This window comes from Caloenas nicobarica, chromosome Z (assembly GCF_036013445.1).
Source record: "Caloenas nicobarica isolate bCalNic1 chromosome Z, bCalNic1.hap1, whole genome shotgun sequence".
Taxonomy (NCBI): Eukaryota; Metazoa; Chordata; class Aves; order Columbiformes; family Columbidae; genus Caloenas; species Caloenas nicobarica.
Genome location: NC_088284.1, coordinates 64,664,589 through 64,672,692, shown reverse-complemented (window position 1 = coordinate 64,672,692; position 8,104 = coordinate 64,664,589). Strand labels below are relative to the sequence as shown.

Sequence of the window (8,104 nt, the reverse complement as noted above, 5' to 3'; positions counted from 1 at the left end):
CAACATGTATGTGATGGCTTTACAGGTAACATTCACACTTTAATGCACAAGCTGGGCTTGAGGTCGTTGCTTTTTCCGGTCTTTTTCCCTTGCCAGAAGATTCAAAAGGTGTTCTGATGGCACCTGCTTTCCAGAGAGCTGTGGATGAGAACTGAAAGACAGGGATGGAGGCGGAAGGTACAGAGAGTCCTAGTACCTCCTTGTTTTCATGTCATTTCTAATTTCCACAGTTATGCTTAGTTTCTGCTAAGTGTAATGGCTTTATGAGGCAGCAGCAAATCTAAGTTGAGGGTCTAGGTTTTTGTCAGATGCATACAACTCCTGGTCCTGGTTTTCTTTCTTTCAAACTTGTGACAGCAATGCAGTCCCTTAACACAGGGTTAGGCTGTGCCTAGCAGGACTGGAGATCAGGGAAGAAGCAGCCTTCCTGCCCTCTGGAAGGGTTCACTGACCCTTGAGCAAAGTGTTATTCTGGTCACACCAAGCCATCGAGCAAGGCTGTAGGGTGAGGTACAGCAGTCTGAACCACCACTAGAGCACACTTCTGCTCGATACAGCCCCAGCAACCATCAGAAAGAGCAATACCTTCTCCTTCCCTCCTGCAGCTCCAGCAGCAAGGAGGACCCTGTGTGCTTCCCTAAGGCAGAGACAGTGCAATCCAGCACTGAGGCAGACCAGAGTCTGTGCAGTAAGTTTGCCTTTTAATGTCCCAGCTTGATGTTTCTTTCGCACAGTCCGCTTATGGATTAGTCCCCACCGTGCAAACCTTCATCCAGAGTAAATCCATATCTCAGCATGTTGAAGACACACTGAGGACATTTTAATGTTCTTGTGTATGACAGACTAGCAATTCTTTTTGCATGTCTTTCTTCTTCTTCAGAGACTCAGTGTAGCACTGTACCACTGCAGTGATGATGTTGCTGTGATCTCCAAGGCTGTCATCCAGGCAAGCTTTGCAAAGGAGTTAATTTTTTGAACTGAATAATGAATATAAATATAGGGAGGATGAGCATAAGGAAAACAGGCTGCATTTTATGAGCAGGGTTTGAGTGCCCCAGAACCTGCCGCATTATTATCTTTCCCCATGATAATCTCTCTTTACATTGCACAACTTGATTTCTGTTGGAGCTCTTATTTGAGAGAACTAACAATTTTTTGCTGTTGTGGCTATTTGAATGTTGTTTGCAGCTTTCTGTGTCTGAACACCTGACAAAGGGCAGGTTCTTCTCAGCAGTTGCTTCAGTATAAGAGTAACTAGTGGCCTTAGTTGATAGAAGCTAAGTGCTCACTCCACTCGGACTTCATCTGTAGCATTTGACCAACTCCTTCCACAGTAGATGACGTAAATTCTGGAAAAGGTGTTTGTGTGTTCTGTGCTTATTGCAAAGTTAAGAAAGAGGATGTCCAAAAATACAAGCACTTACACTGGAATGAAACATACTTGGTACGATTCAGGAAATGCAGTTTGCAGTTAAGCAGATTTTGTTCTTTTGTCTACATCTGTCTCTATAGCACACTGCCAGATTGCTGTCATGACTCTGCTTTCCCCAGCACTGATAAAACAGGAAAAAAACAACAACAAAGAAAGTTCTTCCTGAAAAGATTTGGAGGACAGGAGTAGGGTTATTATAATTCTTTTGAGCCTGTTTTTAGGCAATCCTGATAAGCACAGATTATTAAGAGAAAGGAAAAGTAAGTCTGGAAGTAATTTCGAGAATTTGGAAAAACATGTAATTACTTGTAATAACGCTTAGAACCAGCTGCTGCTAAAACTCAGCGTAAACTGTAGGTGGCACCATTTGTATAAAATTTTGGAGTGCAGTAGGGAAGAAGCTGTCACATTAACTTAGCAGTTTCTGATAGCTTGCCGTGATCGTATAGTGGTTAGTACTCTGCGTTGTGGCCGCAGCAACCTCGGTTCAAATCCGAGTCACGGCAGGGAAAGGTGCATCTTTTGAAGAGATGTAACTGCAGAGTGCATTCCAAAAATAATCTATTAGTGATGTCAAAGACTAAGATGAGAAAGCAATTGGAAGCTCTGTAAATTTTACAAGAATGTTTTTCTAAAAGAGTATGTGTCACAAGTATTAGTTCAGTAATCCTGTTGACAAGTATGATTTTTTAAAATTTATTTAGGTGTTTATGGATATTGTGATAAACACAGTGGCACAGTGAGCACGTAATTTTTGCTCATTACAACTATTTAAGATCTGGACTGAGCCATGAAGTCTGTTTGGTTTTGATCTTCGCTAGTTTTTCATGCTAATAAAGAGATCAGCCTGAATTGCTGGAAACATGACAGTGGTAGATGTGGAAATCCTGCTTACCAAGGCATGAACTGCTCTTAGCAGAAGGTCTTTGCTGGTGACAGATAAGAGGAATTGTCATTTGTCGGTTACTCCACGGATTCCCTTTGTTTTTGTGGTAGAAACAGCGTGTAACTTCACTGTCCTGCCTCACTGAGTAATATGAGCTCAGATTCTCAGAATGGAGACTTCTAAAATGACCATGTGGACTTTATAAATTAGTCATGGCGAATAATGGCAGTTTGTGCAATAAATGGTAAATTAACAACAAAATTGCATAGCTGGCAACAATTATATTAATAAAATATAATTATTATGGAGTTTATCAGATTATTTGGATGCTACTGAATAAAGTTTCTGGTAGTTGGTTCTTCGATTTGATAAGGAGTTGATTCAAGAGAAAGTGCTGGTTTTCTCTCAGTGTTGCATCTGGTGGGACATCAGTCCTCTGCATCTCCATCAGGCTTGGGTGGATTCAAGTTTCATGCAACAGGTCCAGCTCTTGCAGCGTGTGACTGACAGGTGCTTTTCTCTTTGCTTATCCTCCTACTCAGTAAGGAAGTGAAACAAAACTTTCTTCACATCGCTATCAGGAAAAATCAAAGTCCTATACACTTGCAAACCTGGGAGAGCACCTCACCTCTGGAGGCTGCAGGCTTAGGTGTCCCAGTTTTGCTGCAGTAGGCTAGTGGCCCCTGGCATCTCACCACCTCTCACAGATTCATGAGTGCTCTTTCTGTTGTGGTGTGTTTTTTTTTTTTTTTGTTGGGTTTGGTTGTTTGGTGGGGTTTTTTTTGGTGTTTTGTGGTTTTGTTTATTTGGTTATGGGGGGGGAGGTGTTTGGTTTTTGGTTTTGTTTGTTTGTTTTAATATCTTTGGGTATTCCTTTGATTCGCCTCAGATCTCTTGTCTAAATATCACTCAGCCTCTTAGGAACATATCAGAGGAACTGGTCTTCTTGGTCTAATTGATGAGGCAGATGTGACTGATTTCCCAAAAGAAAGCAATTTAGAAGCATGCACTAGCGTAAAAGAGACCAGGATGATCTTTCATACTCTGTCCCTGCTGTAATGTCTCAGAAATAGCATCAATTGTGTTAGATTTTATAAACTTCAGAAATACCAGATTAACTCATCATAGATGCATATATTCTTTAAAGCATCCCAGTGAATTAAGTCCTAGAACAGAAATTTTAAAAACGCAGCGTCAGAAATTCTGCTTTACTCATGTATCTTCCTGAGGCTGCCAAAACACTCAAGGCTCACCCCTGCTTGACTTCAGCCTCCCTGAAACTGACTTCTGCATATCCAGTGTTCATCTGTAGCTAAAGTGTGGAAACACTGTGTTACCTTCTTGCTGGCTATAGTAATATTGACAATTTCAAAGTGCCTTTTAAAAAAGAAAAATATGATGAGTTAGCCAGAAAAAATGGTCATTCTGTTTACTTGAGTTTATTTAGGAGACCAATATCTGTATCACTAGCTGAGTGTTAGCACTATAAACTGAGAGCAAGAACGGTATAGGCAGATAATCAGACACTTCTTACCAATTTTCCTTGAATTCTCCTCACAAGAGAAGGAAAACTAAAACACAACTTCAATTACACGTTTCATACAAACATGCAAGTGCAGGTGGCTCCCAGCATTCCATTTCCTGAGAAAATATGTCAATTTTCCCATCTCGTTTGGGGAAAACAAAGCAAAAACATTAGTACAAAACCATTTCCAAGGATAACACGACTGCAGATGAGGAAAATCCTGGAATGGATTTTGAAGCTTTTGAATTGCCTATATATTTCTGAAACATGTGACTTTTCATTTCTAGCAGACATGACCAGATAATGCTTTTCCAGTTGGAAACCGTGATCTAATAATACTACTAATAATATGTCCAAATATTAACAAAAATCCAGATTTACATATTTCTGAAGATCTAATTTTTTTTTGTCTAAGACCACTTCGAAGGCCAGAGATAAGAGTTCACTTCAGCAGCCTTCCCTGCCTTCATGCAGCAAGCTGATCTGGTGGGAAATGAAGAATATTGTTTTAAAAATGAGACGAGAAAAAGGAGTACTTGCCTTTCTCTGCAGCTGTTCTGTGTCTGCCATTGTTTAGTGCATGGCTCATTCTGCATAGGATGTCAAATCTTCAAGACATAGAGGTATCTATATCCCCAACATGCCTAATTCACATTTTGGCTCTGAAATGTATCAACACTATTTGGGAAGAGATTTATTTCTTTTTATTGTATTTTAACATTAGCTTTTAATTATGGTTAAAACTGCTGGAGTTTTTAAGCAGTGGAGAAAGATGTCTAGTTGTTAAAAAGGCAACACTGAACAGAAAGACTTGAAAAACTTTTGAAATGTTAATTGAACCTGATGCAGATTTCTGTTCTACTGCCTTTATTTTTCAGGGGTGCAGCAGAGTTGGTTAAATCCTGTTTGATGTTCATATCAGGTGCTGAGCAGGATAGAAAGCAGTGGCTGTTTTGAATCTGCAGTCATCAAATAAAATTAATTCTGTTTTTCATTCTCTTTACAGGAGTGCAGCTCATATTAAAACTTTTATAGGTCCCCTCTGAAATCCTTTCAAAGGGCTCTCATCAAGAAGACTCTTTGAAAGGAGATCTTCTGTGGTAAAGAGAACTCCTGAAAACTTAAAATAGCTGGTTGTGCTTTAGCAAAGAATGCCAGGAATCCATTTCACAGGTGGGATGATTTTACCTCTGGAAATTCAGCTCTGAGTTTACAGGGTATTACTGCAGGATGGGTAGTAATTGGGGAGAATTTGGCAGACAGGAAGATTCCTGAGCCTGATATGTAAACATAACTGCATAAACAATGTCTGATGCTGCAGTTCTGTAGCTTTTTCAATCATCTGCCTCTGGTGTTTCTTAAAAAGAAAGCACGTCCTGGCCTCTAAATAAGACTGTGTGGCTTCTTATTTGTAAAGCTGCAGCAGGCACTCACAGCACAGGAAAGAGATGCACGTATGTGAAGACTGTCATCAATTTTTGAAGATTTTAACTTGTCCCACTTTGGGCTAAGCTTTGAATCTCATAACTTTCTGCACTACATTTCAAACTACTGAGTAGGACCTGATTTCACTTTTTCATCAAGAGTTCAGCACAAATCCCAAAACTACCAAACATCCAAAACTATCTAAATAACGGTTTAGGTTGCTTTTTCTTTCTTTTTGTTTGTTTGTTTGTTCTTTTAATTTATTTATCTCTGTTGTTGTATCTCTTGAATTCTAAATTTCCATTTTTTATTCTAAAACCTTTATAGATGTGTCCTCAACTGGGAATTTTACAGAAGCAAAATCAGCTCTTTGAATTAGATTCAAACACATCTGATAAATATCTCTTTCACAAAGCTTTGTGAAAGTCATTCATGTGCTTAGTGTTTTACAACTTTTTCCTGCACTCTTTTATCAAGAAATGTGATATATGCTTTTCTCTGCACCAAATACAACTCAGAAGATGACACTGTGTGATATTCCTTTCAAAAGAATATCTTCTTTGTCACAAAGAATACTCCATCCAAAGGGATCCCAAAACACATATTAAAAATCTTTGAGAAGAGAGCACACTTTTGATATTCCATGATAATATAGCAAATTTTTTCTCTTATAACATGGCCTGTAATACTAACACAATCAGTGTCTCCATGCTGCTAAACCAGCACCTATGTGTCTCTTGCACCTGAAAGTTGTGCAAGGAGCTAACAACACAGCCGCCACACTCTTTCTGGTAATTTCTTTCTTGGGACTCCCTGCATTCTCAGTTTAGATCTTATGCCTCCAGACTCCCAGAATTTTTTTTTTTTCATTCTCTGATACAAGCAGCAAACCTCTTACTTTACTCTTCAGGATGGTATCACATTTGTTTGGGGATGGCAGGTCTATCCAAACTCTTCAGGAAAATCTGGCATAGCAGGGTGTGTTTATTCTGGGACCTCACTGCTGCCATTATTCACCATGCAGCTGAAGGCAAGAGGGTGTGCTGACTTTTGTACTGGCACAGAGAGGAAAACTTCTTTATGATATAACCATGAAGGCATTTATATTAAAACCGCATGGGGTAAATTAGTGTTTTACTATTACACTTGAGAAGGAAAAGTCTGAATCATTTGGCTAAAGCAGCAGTAAGAAAACTTGCATATAATGAAAAATTCTCTTCAGAAAAACAATTTGAAGGTTCTTTGTTTGTTGGGTTTTTTGGTTTGACACTTTTTGTGTAAGAACTGAACTTGACTGAAAAATAATTGCAAAGGGACTCTAGAAGGCCTAGCGTAAGAAACATGAAGTCTTCCAGAGTGACAAAAGTGTAAATTTCAGAAAGAGATTTAAGATTGATCCACTTACCATCGAACTGCTTTGTTTCATCATGTTGTCCTTCCAATTTCTTCTTTGCTGAGAGAAGAGTTTAACGGAATTAAATATTCTCTGTTGGTCTCCATCATTACACAAATCCCACTTTAAAATAAATTCCTTTTCATCTTAATAGGTTCAAGATAGTCTTGCTTCCTTAATGAGGCCTGGACAGACACCTGGAGAAAGTTTGCCAAGAGCTGAGAAGCCTGTGTCTGGATGCCTAAATAAGGTTTGACCTCAGGACATACACTGTCTTCAGTAAGGAAAACATCTGAGATTCTGGCCTCAACTGTTAGAAACATACAGCCATTTCTCATAAATAAATATTTGCTGCCTTGTCCTTTTTCATCCCCTGCTTTTTCTTTTTAATTGTAGGCGGGCCGTATGCTTAGAATAATTTGGTCAAAATGAGTAGTTTTTGCTTCAGACAGCAAGATGTATAGCTATGTAATGAAGAAATTACAATTGGTCATATGATCTGAAGTTCATGAATACATTTTGAGCATCTTCTATTAATAACAAATTAGAAGTAGAACTGTGTTGCTGTGTGGTTCAATCAGTATATGAAGTGCCCATCTGTAGGCACTTGGGAGTGTTTCTTGAAAATTTCACTGTGCCTTTCAGCTACCTTCTCTACCTCACCATCCCCATACTGGAAAACCACTGGTCCCTAACACCTTTGCCCCAGTGAACAGCAACATCCACCGTGAACAAGGGAACAGTACTTAGATAAACAGAGAATCATGTCAGGCTATTTTCTCACCTCTTAGCAGAGACCTCCCACACAGACCTCTCCCCACAAAAATGGCATTACATTTCCAGCAGTGTCAAGCTTCTCTTTAATCAAATTTCAGATCTAGACATTATGTCTCCCATCTGCTGCTATTGATTACTGGCTTCATAAATGCATCATTCTTGGAAAAAAGATACTAAGAAGTGTCACAATAAAGAAACTAATTGCATGGAATTTCATGCCTTCTTTGGTGCTCTTTCCTGAAAAATTCTTCTGGAATTTTATTTTGTGATGAGTCATCTCTGGGGACAGATCATAGAAAGAAATCAGTCGTCACTGGGAGAGAGAAAGGAGATATGTTAAAAAACTGACAGAATGAAGTCAGTGAAAATGTTGTCCCAGAAAACCATAGTACAATGACATCTGTGTGAACTGCTTGAAATCACATAAAAGGAGACAAAAAAACCTAGGCAAAGAGTGTCAACCACTTTATCATGTAGCAGTGAGCTACACGAGCTTTTTTTGTGCAGCTACTGCTTCCCTCCCTCTGCTTTTTCTGCGCTTCAGACATGGAGTCCTGTTCAGCAGTTACTGCAGTGTGAGGGCTTGGGTGGGTGTTGTGTCCCCCATGGTGTGCCTCCAGCACCAAACCTCCAAAAGTGAAGACAAAAATTGTTCCCTCTCCTCTC

At 39.4% G+C, this 8,104-nt stretch overlaps 1 non-coding gene across 1 annotated transcript; it reads left to right on the top strand.

Annotated features, from left to right (window-relative positions):
- Nucleotides 1-1,866: 1,866 nt before the first annotated feature.
- TRNAH-GUG (transfer RNA histidin (anticodon GUG)) lies at nt 1,867-1,938 on the top strand. Its single transcript has one exon. It is a non-coding gene; the product is annotated as a tRNA-His (tRNA).
- The last annotated feature ends 6,166 nt before the right edge of the window (nt 1,939-8,104 follow it).